This window comes from Lepidothrix coronata, unplaced genomic scaffold, assembly GCF_001604755.1.
Source record: "Lepidothrix coronata isolate B3197 unplaced genomic scaffold, Lepidothrix_coronata-1.0 Scaffold167, whole genome shotgun sequence".
In the NCBI taxonomy this organism is placed as follows: Eukaryota; Metazoa; Chordata; class Aves; order Passeriformes; family Pipridae; genus Lepidothrix; species Lepidothrix coronata.
This window is the reverse complement of record NW_016690347.1, coordinates 1,212,575-1,224,844: the sequence shown is the minus strand read 5'-3', so window position 1 is coordinate 1,224,844 and position 12,270 is coordinate 1,212,575. Positions and strand designations below refer to the sequence as shown.

Sequence of the window (12,270 nt, the reverse complement as noted above, 5' to 3'; positions counted from 1 at the left end):
GCCCCACAAGTGTGACATTATGCAGAACTTTATGTTGCAATTTGTAGTGAATGGGATTTACAATCACTGCTCTAACCCAGTCTTTGGTTAATGGCAAAGAAAATGGTGGCAGATTCTGACAGTTTGTGTAAATATACTCTCATTAAGCACTGGAAAAGTAAAATTCCACATCTGATCCACAGATATGGGGAAATTCACAGACTTGAAAATTCATGAGATTTGAGAAAGAATACTCCAAAGGACTCAAATGAAATATCTTGTAGGATAGCAGATTACTATCTGATAGTACGTAGGAGACACTGACTGGGAAGATCTGCTCAATTCAGGTTAGGACCTGCTTTTCTAATTTGTCATCATTGTAGAAGCTTCTGGGAGAAAATAAGTTAGAGCAGGAAGAGTACAAATTCCAAATTCCTACGATCAAGGATGTTTTCACACAGAATATAGAGTGTAGTGGCATTTTTTGTCAAAATGATGGACAAAAGATTAAATCAAACAATTCATCAAAGAAGACTGAATACTACAAAAAAGTCTGCAATAATTCACTGACACCAACTTGGCAATAGTTTCCATTACAAGCTATATTCATGTTTGTGCCCCTTGTTTTTGATGCTTCTGTAGATATCAGAGTGAGGATGAAGTGGTTTAAACTTTTGTTGAACACAAAATATTGCATTAAATGTGCTAGTGTTGACAGCTGTTGGGTTAACAGTCATACAATACAAAATTCTTCACAATAAATCATTTTTATACTTAACCCGTTTGAAACTGATAATGAATTCATATGACATCTGACATTAACAATGAGACAACATACTGAAATAAATACCAAACCCTCACATAAAATTTAGAGTTCAATTATGTCATAGAATGTTTGAATATTTCTAAAAAGCAACTGAGAAGAAAAGGATATTTTTTATTATCCCATGAGGAGAAAAAGATGTAACATTCAAATTATTCAAAATATATTATTCTTTTGGGTTTAATTTTAAGGCAATCAGCCTGGTCAATTTAGTAGACCTGAAGCCTTCAAGAAAATACTTTTAACATACTTTATAGCTCTATTCAACTAATGGCATTTTTGATAAAACATGTACTTTTGCCCATATCATAATGCATGCACAAACTTTTCACAGGGTTTATCCAAGCAATCAGTGCTCAGAACAAATAGCAAATTTTGCTGAGAACATTTGAAGTGATGTCACATACTGTCCAGCAGCTGCTGTACCAGTAATATCATAAAATAAATACCAACACCTTTTATAGTGATCTTCTTTCATGGATTTGGAAGCGTTCTGCGATGAAAGATAAGCACTGACTTCCACATTTGCCCCCTGCTCATGTGCATATGCACTTCAGTGGTGGCTTATCTTGTCATTGCAGGAGACAGAGCAAAGAGCAGGTGGAGGGAGCCAGTGCTGCAAGCAACCAGGCTCTCGAATTCTGTTTAGCAATTTCAGGCATTGATATGAACTGAATGCTTGAACCACCCTCACTCAGCTTGACTATTGGAGTACTGACTGGGAAAGGCATGTGAACTGTAAAGCTTGCCTGTTTCTCTCAGCTATCCAAGGAAATTAAGTGTCTCTTTGTATTAGCTTGGCCTCTCCCGTATCCCTGCACCATCATGTCCTCTGCACTGCTGGTACCATGACAGCTTTGAGTCTAACAATGAAGAACTCTAACTTTGCCTCTGGAGTTCTGCTAATGTAAAAATCTGGTGCAGTGGGTGCCAGTAATTTCAAAGTAAATTGGTCAGTGCTGAAGGTAGCAAAAGCAGCAAGTATTAAAGTCTAATTTGACTATCAGTTTGACTATCAGCTTCCTCTGAGACAGTTTTAGGGTAACTGTGGTATTCTTATTAAACCTTAATTTTCACCCGATTTCAATATTAATTTTCAAAATAAGGCAGTGTGTCTTCTTAAACATACCAGTTTGTGACTCTTTTATTCACCTGAAAAATATTTATTTCTCTTTCTTGAAAAGTTATCCACATCAACTTCTTTTACAGAAGGCAACCATCCCACAGGGGCTGTTCCTCCTACTCAACCATAATGTCTCTTGTGCAGTGTGTTCCTGCATTTGTTTCCTTTGACTGATCAGGGCTAGCGTCTGATGTATCCTGTCCCCTTACTGAAGAAGGCCTTTTAATCTGCCCTTTCATCTTTCACTGCAGGAAGCTCTCCCTTTTCCATTCCCCTTCCCATCTCTGTGGTTTATCTTTCCTGAAGGTTATAGCATTCTCCAGAGATTTAGTCAGACAGTAGTAATGAAGATCTGTCTTAGGAAATTAGGTCAGATATCTGTAACTTTTAGGATTTGCATAACAGATGCCATAAAGCGAGCTTATGCATAGGTACGTGGCAGCTGATGATCTGCAAATCAGAATTAGGTTTCCTGATATAGATATTCTCTTCTTGTTCCCTAGTGTCCAAGGCATGCTGGTCCACGTATAGCCCTCCTCTGAACCCATGTCCCCATGAGCAACTTGATAACCAGGGAGATGGATAAGCATCATGTCCTCAGAAACTCCCTCAGGTTTCTTGGGGGGTAAGGGCTGGTGACCGCCTGTGAAGGATAAGACTCATTCTGAAACTGCCCTGAATTCGGAGTTAATCACTGGATATGATCACCAGCATGACACACTCAAGGTAGAAATTGCCAAAGGATAATGCGGTGAGTCCCATTAAGGAAGAAATATTGCTTAGAAAGACCTCACAAATGTGACATATGAAGCCAGCTCATGGGAAGAACACATCCAACTCAGGGACCAGCCAGACTTTTCCTGTATCTATATTTCCAAACGGTGGAGTATAAAGACATGGCTACTGGCAAACCCAATTTGCAGAGCAACCCACTCTTTGAATGCCTGCATCAGTCGTCCTGTTTATCTAACCCTTTTCACAGCCTTTTGAAAGGTTTTTCTTACTTCTTTTCTTACTTCTCCCAAGTGCCCTTATCAATGTACTTATGTTCCCATAGCACTTTCATTAAACCTGCTGTTGTCTCAGGTCCATGTCTCCTAATATCTAATCTAATTCCAGTTGCTCTGAGTAAATAATTTTGCTGCTCTGTCTGCCTCTTGGCTCATTCCCTACCTTGCTGTTAAGAAAGTTAAGAAAGAGCTGAATAAATGGAAGCCCTGTGGCTTTTAAGTAGACGAATGAGCCTTTGTTCTCATTCCTAAATTCATCTCACTTTCAATTTGTGACCATGACTGAGCTGAAACTGCAGACTATAAAGAATGGCTTCTCAGATGTTGAGGCTGTGGATTATGAATTTGCCAGGTAAAAATAACTGAAACATGTATAGAGATAGCGACTCAAGGTGTATACAGCACATATACAAGAAAGGTAACTTAAATAGATGTGTCACAAAAATTTTTCTGTTTCAAATTCCTGATATATAAGAACTTAGTTGTTTGGGGGCAGAGGAGCCAAAGGTAAGGAGCAAGACAAAAGAAGATGAATCTGTGAGATTTAGGCCTGGATTCTACGTATGTTTTTTTCTGATAATAAAGCTTTTTAAGCTTGACAGGTTATCTGCTGTTATTATCCCAGCCTGCTCATTCCTTCCCCATCCCTGGAGGTGTTTACAAGATGTCTGTTGTGGTCCTGGGTGATTCGGGTTAGTAGTTTAGGGGTTGCAGTGGCAGTGCTGGGTTGACAGTTGGTTTTGATGATCTTAAAGGTCTATTTCAAGCTTGATGATTATATGACTTTATGATTCCTTTGCACAGCAATCTGTAACTACCGATACACAAATTGTTTTGATGCCAATTCATAAACTGCACCATGGAAATGATCAGGGTAAACAAAAAACAACTTCACCCACTTGTTGCCTCTGCCACTCTTAGCCACATAGATCTTCCCTTTTACCTTAGGAGAGAAGTTGCAATTCCTGTCAACCAGCGCAGTTCCATTATCTGGTGTTAGACTGAAAAGACAGAATTTGAGAGTGATGACTAGCTTATACTGTATTTCTGCCTCTACTAAACTAGTCTGGCACTATTCTCATCAGTACTCCCCTTGTTAACAGGAAAGCAAGAAAGAAGTTTTCCTTCTATACATGCTAAGCGTACAGTCTCAGTAAGAATCCAGTGCTGCACATATGATTCAGATAAAAATATCGTATGAAGCTGGCAAAATCAAAACGAAAAACACTGTATTAGTAATGCACATCCGGTCATTGTTGTGATGTGCCAACATCATAAATGCAAAGTACAAAGGATGGAGGTTTGTTAAATTAAGTAATCCTTAAACTATATGAACTGTGTATTCAGTTTGGCTAACCACAGGGAGATGAGGGCTTATTCTAAGAAAAGGCAGGAACGATGCTCAGCATGTACTCAGCAAACAAATATTTTCCTAGAATATATAAACTGAGAGATTTACTTATCCTTTCGTATATATAAAAAGAATTCCTACTGATACCACGCATGTTTATATATAAAGTACAGACTACACTAATTTTGTGCATTGGCTATATCAAGTCTTCCTTGCTTTTAATGATACCACACTATAAAAGAACCTTGAAAGTAACCTTAATATCTAATTATTTTTTTAGTTCTTCAGCTAATATGCTTGTTATTATTTGTGAAAACAAAACTTGAACTGAAGAAAAAAGTTCGACTGCCCTTTCTTCCTTCCTCTCCTTCCTCCAGATGAAATATCAAATACTGAATTACGCAGATGAAGGCTTTAGCCAACAATTTCAACATCACAAAAACAAGAGTCATCCAAGCTAGCATGGCTGTGAAGTATGCTATCCAAAATATCAAGGGTGGAACAAATAATCAGCATTTTCCCCTTAGAAGGAACTCTTCTATTGTCAGATTTTGAATCCCTGAAACAATGGATAGCCCCATGACTTCAAAAGGATCACATGAAAAACAGAATATCTGTCAAAAAAAGGACAACAGATTCTGACTCAATAGACCCTAAGTATGTCACTATGAAGCATTTTGATCTCTTGTTGCCCTTGAAGTATTCGTCCTGGGAGTAGACCTCTAGGGTTCTTGAGATCAAAACAGCATATTTCCTGAATGGTATACTAATACAAACATATTTTGAGGAAAAATAAATAATTGAAACAAAACAAATTATGTGAAATGTTGGTCTTATTGATATAACTGGAAAAATATCCAGTGGTTAAACCAGTCTTCCAGTCTCTTATTATATATTTAGCCTAGCGTTTACCTCACCCTAAATTCAGTCTCCTCCTTTTACTGTTCAAACCTCCACAGTATTATCCTAGTTTGGAGGGAGCCATCCACTATTAACATAGTTCTTAGTTGCTTTGAAGCCAATTTATCTGAGACTGAGATACAGCATCCCTTCTTTTCAAGCTTGGTTCTTTGCAAGAGCCTTTATTGAGCCGCTTTGATGTAATTGTCTGCATTTCAGTGGTGAGTAATGCAAAACTGAAGGGCAGAAACTCAAGCAGCATTAATACTTTCTTTTACAGTATCCACAGCTTTAAAGATCACATCTAATACCTTAAATGGCCATTGCTGCCTCCAACATATACAATAAGAATCACACCCTTGGAACACTGTCTTTTTTTCTGATTAGAACACAATTCTCTTTAAATTTTGTAGTCACAGTACTACCCTCCTTCCCACCCGAACCTCAGGTTCCTATCCCAATACCTGAGGGACAAGTGCTCTTCTTCTACTTTCTTTCCTTCTCTCTCTTACAGAGATGCTAATGCTAACTCTTCTCACTCCATGTGGAACCATGGTTTTCCAGACACACTGTCAGCCCAGCAGTCAGTCCTCAGTCTTGCAGATGGACATCTGTCTTCACCCTTAGCTTTCTGATCATGTCTGCATCTCCCATTCCTTCTCTTTCTCTGAATCAAAGGTGACACACAAACTTAGTGGAAAAAGATCCCACAAACTAAGACCTTGTAGAAAAAAAGGAAGCAGCCAAGAAATTCAAGGTGAGTAGTCTTGGGAGAGGATAACCTCTTCCAGGTTAGCACTTTCCACACCCAAGCCCCAGTGAATGTAGCCTCCAGGTCAACTCTAGAGGTATCTGGAGGCAGCCTCCATTATGATTCACAGCCTGCTTTTGGATCCTGCTGTGTAAAAGGAAGGATGGGCCTTGTACTGGTGTGAGCACAGGGGTCCCATCTCTGTCAGGTGTCTCATGTCAGAAGACCATTTATCTAGGATGCACTGGGTCAACACTGTGTGGCCTGCATTGTTTCCTGAACTGGTCCTTTCCTTGTCTCTCTAAAGAGTAGAAACTCTTAGTTGTATATCCAGTCTCCTCTTATTGGTGTGAACTGAGGAAGGATACTCTGCAGTACCTTGAGTGGATGTTAGGGTGTAAAATACAGCCAACTAAATAAGACAGTATATGAAACATTGAAGTGCTACCCTGGTTAACACTAATTAATGAAGATATGATGGCATTTTTAATATGCAGTTTTGAATGAAATTACAATCCAGATGAAAAATTGACAAAAAATAAGGGACACATTCCACTCTTCTGCATTTTTGTATGTGTATTATCCCATGTGTCAGTAGCCACTGACAATGGTGGTGAATTGTAGTTTCTGAAAGATTTCTCTCTTTTTAAGGCTGACAAAAATGTGGACTATAACATGACATCCTAGATAATTTGCAAACATTAAAATAATACAGTCTTTATCCTGAAGTCCTTATGAAAAATGAAAACCAGAAAAAAAGGAACATGGCAAAATGTAAGAGAGAGTCAGATTCCTTGAGAAATTAAGATTGTAGAGGTAGTTTGCTTTTGGAAGCATTTGTAACAGGAAAGCTAGAAATTCTTGTTTTCTCTTAGGAAGACTGCAAAGTGCCTTCTCAAGAGGGTTAGATGTTTTTTTTCCCCTTCTGCAGTCCAGAGGGGGTTACAGAGAGAGCTATGTTATCTCTCTCTCCTATGCTGGAGAGAAATAGCCCTAACAGACATGCACAGAGGCCTTGGGAAGGCGGGGGAGAAACAGAGAGGATAAAGAGGCCCTGAGAGGGAGGGAACTGGCCTTTTTCTCCCTCAGGCGGTGTGTAAACCACACTGTTAGGTATTTTGTAAGTTTCTTGTGTTCTGGCCTTCCAAACAAACTTTCTGAATTCTTTTCACTGCCTTGACATTTCTCGGGCTACCTATGTGTCTTACATTACACAGGTTAACTCAGCTGCCTCTGTCAGTACAAAATGTTTCAAATGGCCTTATTTTGGAGGGGGATAAGTTTGAAGAATATAAGGGAAGGGAGAGCCAGGGAAAGTGGGAGTTGTGGGTAATCAGGTATAGGAGCTGGAACAAACAGTCAGGTATAAGAGAAGGCAGACGCTCTCAGATGAGTAATCCAGAAATGAGTATTTTCTGCAGCTGCTTGGCCATACTGAGTTGCTGGTAGGTTCCAACTGCATTTAGAAGGAAAAAAAAGCATTATTGTAGAGCTGGCATATGTAGCTAGCTGTTTAACCTAAACTTTGCTTCCCAGTTGTGGTGTGGGGAATGGAATATGAATGAAACAATTACCCAGAACATGCAATCAGTCTGGGATTCATGCCATGAAGTATGATTTAGGTCAAGAGTCCTGCAGAACTCAAAAAAAGTCTTGGACATGTGTGGGTAAGAAGAACATCCAAAATAAGCATTTCTAAAAGCCCACAGGAGTTTGTGGACGGAGTTAGGCTTCAAGGCAGAACAACATCTAACTAACATGGGTTAAGAAGAACATCTCTGTGGCCAGTTCATTCTGTAACATTTTCTGAAGCAGCTGATAGAGGTCCTAGCAGAAACAGTGTGCTGAACTAGCGGCTGTTGGCATGACTGTATATGCCAGTCTCAGATTTCTTGCTGCAAAGGGGAGATCTGTTTTCAAATGTCCAAAAATCCAAAATAAACATTTCTGATGGCATTAAAGCTAGGAAAAGTATTTCTAAAGGCTTACTTGGTGCATGTTTGTATTCCTCTTTGAAAAATGACTTTTATCTTTGTTTTCCTCTGCTGTATCACATGAAAATGAAATCCTAAAGTACATGAGATGTTTCCCATGTAAACAAATTCCTTCCTTCCAGAGGAATGTTATATGATGACAGGGTATGTGAAATGGTCTCAGTGATCATGTGGTAAGTGAGATCATGAGACACTGTCTGCATTAGGGTTGAATGTAGTCTACTCAAATGTTTTTGGGATCCCTGTGACAGAATATTGATGGAAAGCAAAACCACAAGCACTGGGCAAACAGAACCTTGCCTACCTCCTGATGTTGTCAGGGCCTAAAGTTTTAGTATAAAAAGTGTACAAACTCCTTGTTGTTACTAAAACTAATTTAGCAGATAAATAAACAGGCTTTAAATGGTTTAAGAATGGCATAATTTGGGTAGTATTATTATTTTTCTGCAGTTCTGGCAAATTATCTTGGAATGTAACTAAGTTCTGTTCAGCTGTCAGAAATCTTTGCCTCTACACAATTCAGGGACCGTTTCTGTCCATCACTTCGTGTGAAGATGTGACACAGGAAATGTCAATACTGAGCAGCTGATTTTTCAACACTTTTTTGCAGTGAAAGACAATGTTCTTCGGAGTTTAGAAAATTTTTTACTGTGACCACTCTTGTTTTGTTAACAGAGGAAATAGACTGATGTTTAAAATTCAGTATCTTTGTTTCATTTCTCAAAAAGAGTAATGTAATCACAATATATTCAGATGGTTATTCTACAGGGAAAAATCAAAAAGGAAAAAAACAAACAAAAATTAATCCTTTGCTGTACTTTTGAGATACCAACTGTGGTAACTAAGGCAAAACAAAAAATGGTATGGATCCTGTCTTAAAGAAATGGACCCAATGTGAACATACTGTAAACTTTGAAGGAAAAGTTCATTTACATGTGGATACTCTGGTTTAATTGTAATAGCGCATGCTGTGGTTCCATGAGCAAATGGTATTTTACTATGTCCACGAGTTTCTCAAATAAAATAATTAAAAAAAAATATTACTTAGATCTGAAAATAATTTTTTTTTTTTTTTGTAATAATAGAGGGGTTTATATTTATTTTTTTTTAAACTTTGGAAAGAACCATTCAAATGGTGTTCAAGGCCTGAAAAATCTGAAGTTGGGCAGCAATAGCTACAGAACTGTGTCTTTTAACATGGATAATAATAAGTTAAAACTCTGATCTAAATAGCACTGATCAGTTCCACTGATCCTACCGGAATTTAACACTTCATGCCATATCTTAGGCTAAAGGATGTCTGAAAAACCCACCTCCACAGATAGGAATCTGTTCAAGATCAGGAGCACATAGGATCTCTTTTTATTAAGTGACCTTCAGCGACGACAAGAATGGGCAATTTTGGTTGCTCTACCTACACTTTTTACTTCTCCATCATCTGGACAATTTAAAATGCTACCTAATCATTTGAAGAGTAAAAATTCAGCTCACCATGTACTTTCAAGACTTACATGGATCTTGTGGGTCATCAAAGCATAGGAATAGTGCTGGGCTTCTTACAGACAACCAGAAGACCAAAGCATAGGCACTGTATTAGCACTTATATTTAGTCACCATTACCTGTGATGGAGCTGCTGCCTAGGTTACTATATCTGCGGATAACTGTGAAGGAAAATGAATGCATTTGATTAACACCTTGGGAACTGTAAACTAATGGTTTTAATACATACTTTAAAGCCAAAGCTAACAGTAAAACCTATTTAGATTCCCTGACACCTCCCATTTAATGGCTTTTTTTTTTTTCAGGTATTTGTAACATTGCCAAGCTTCAATCATTTGGGATAAAATTTTCCATCTTAGGTGTCTCCATTTGACAAGTTTTAAATTTTTTGTTTGTTTGTTTTGGGTATATTACAGTAAAAATAACTTGGCTGCTTTCAAGGACAAGGCTATGGAAAAAGAAGTTTTGTCCATGTGAACTGACTCCAGTGACCTTAAACTGAGTGTTTCACATTTCAGATTAAAACCTAGGACAGAGGGAGGAGTGAGCACACTTCATATCAAGGATGTGCCTTTTGGCATCCCTCTGAAATCTGACCCTAGTTGATTAAATTTCATATTATTGGGGGGTGGAGAGGGGTGTGTGGAGAAGAAAGTTCACACATGTTCAATAGATCAAGATTTTAACAGTTTAATTCTGCAAAGTTGTCACCCTTAAGAGGCTGAACATGATGTTATCACGACTTGTGCTGCAAGTGCAAAGTCTGAGCACCTAAACTAAGGTCAGCAAACACTTTGTTGGGTTTCCCAATGATACCCCTTGATTTAGGGAGTTAAAAGTAGAGGAGAAAAGAACTTGGTCAGAGAGAAGGGAGTAAACTGTGATGGGAGTAAGTCACAGGATACTACTGAGTGGGATGGAAATAAGAGATAAGATAGGCTACGAAAACAGTACACAGCGCAAAGATAAAGATTGTCGATATAATTGTAACTGCTGAAGTAAAGACAGGTTTGCATAAGAAGGTTGAGAGATTTGATATAAGACCAACTGCCATCTCATATTTTAACATTTCATAGCCTCGCCTCATAGTATTAATTTTTAAAATATATCTTCATTGTAATTGCTTGTAGAGATGAGACAATTATATTACATATAGCTCTTCACTCTCCTTCAAACTAAACCTCAACTTATTTATCTGCTGAAGTAAGAAAATTTGATGAGAAAATACGAATTGCTTCCAGTTAACTTCTAAGATAAATATCTCTTTTTCTCTGAAATTACAAGAAATGTTACTTTACAAACAAATGTTCAAACACTCAGAATTACTGTAAATTACTTCATTTCAATAACTGAAAATGGGTAAGTACTCTAAATGATATAAATTACTTTTAAACCTGAGCATTTCAGGTTTAAAGGACAGAAACACTTGAATGCCTTGCAAATAATTTTAGAACAAGAAGTGTAGGGCAGCATAATTCAAATAGATTCAGGTTCAGACACTGACCTCACCAAGAAATACCCCATACTTAAGTAAAAAGAAAGTGCTTGGCTCTGGCTTAAAATCTCCATTGCTGTTTGGTACTCAGTTATTCGTGACGGAGAAGTCTGTGCCAAAACTGATTCAAGTGTTCAAACTGGCACCAGTGTGAGGATAAAGGTACCTTTCAGTCAGTCCAGTGTTAATCATCCTTTTTGTTCTCAGACACAGCTTTAAATCTCGTATTTCTAATAATTTCTCTTTTCTGATCTTGACCTCAGCAAGATCAATTTTTGGACTCTGTGTGAGATCTGACAAGCAATTTGGCCATGATTATACCTCCCCACACACAGCTTCAAAAACTGCTATTGGACATGTTCAGTGTTTGTCTCATTAAATGATGGGCAGTATCATTTCAATCTTTCACAAGACTGAGACCAAGAAAGCACAATACCACCGAGTATTTTGATGCTATTAAATGTTGTTAATAAAGTAATTGTTAGAATTCCAGAACAATGCAGATGTCATCCTTCTCTTATTAACATCCCTGACCTCCCAGATATTACGTGGAGATTCAGGACATGTCCTTGAAGCGCATCATACCATGATGCAAAGTGAAAAGTCAAGTGACATTGGACCATGTCTTGCACTTCAAGTCCTCCCTGAGGTATAGCAATTATATGGTGTCTTATACCTTTAAAATATTGCTCATTATTGCCTAGGCCCTGTTGGTAGATGCTTCTAGGTTTTCTTTTCTACTAAGTCACCCTGCTCCCTGTCTTTGCAGAAATACAGAAGGCTGCTGCTAGAATCCATATTTCTTCCCCACTGTTTATGTCTTGTATCGTTAAATACAGCAGTAAAAAAATCTGTGTCATATAACTTTCCTCCCCACCGTGTCCTTTCCCAAACTCTCTCCTATTACTACATTCATTGTCCTAGCAGATGAACTGCTGCTGTGTTGAGGGTTGAAACACCGGAGAAAAAGGATCAGGCATACTGAAAAAAGATATTTTCTGCTGGAACTAGATTATTGTGTCTTGAGTAGAGCCTATAAAACTATATTATATCTTCTACAGGCAATTCTGACAAAACTTGTGACAGAATTTCAAATAGTGAAATATTTCAAATGAAAACCAGACTTACTTCAATTTCAAAAGTATTCTTAATGCAAGCTGAAGTTTGCATGCTTCATGACTTGATTTTTCTGGGATGGACTCAGATGGAAGTTTTGGGCCAATTATCCCATCATATCTTGCTATCCCCTTCTAGAGACGTCAAAGAATCATATGTTTAAAAAAAAATTCTTTGCAAATAAAAGTACTAATATTCTAGTTCAATAAACTGATTTTTTTATTGAA

At 37.9% G+C, this 12,270-nt stretch overlaps 1 long non-coding RNA gene across 1 annotated transcript; it reads left to right on the top strand.

The window, feature by feature from the left end:
* Positions 1-3,196: 3,196 nt before the first annotated feature.
* On the top strand, positions 3,197-10,826 carry LOC108504529. The gene is made up of 3 exons (XR_001877158.1): positions 3,197-3,287; positions 5,701-5,943; positions 9,738-10,826. It is a non-coding gene; the product is annotated as an uncharacterized LOC108504529 (long non-coding RNA).
* Positions 10,827-12,270: the final 1,444 nt, after the last annotated feature.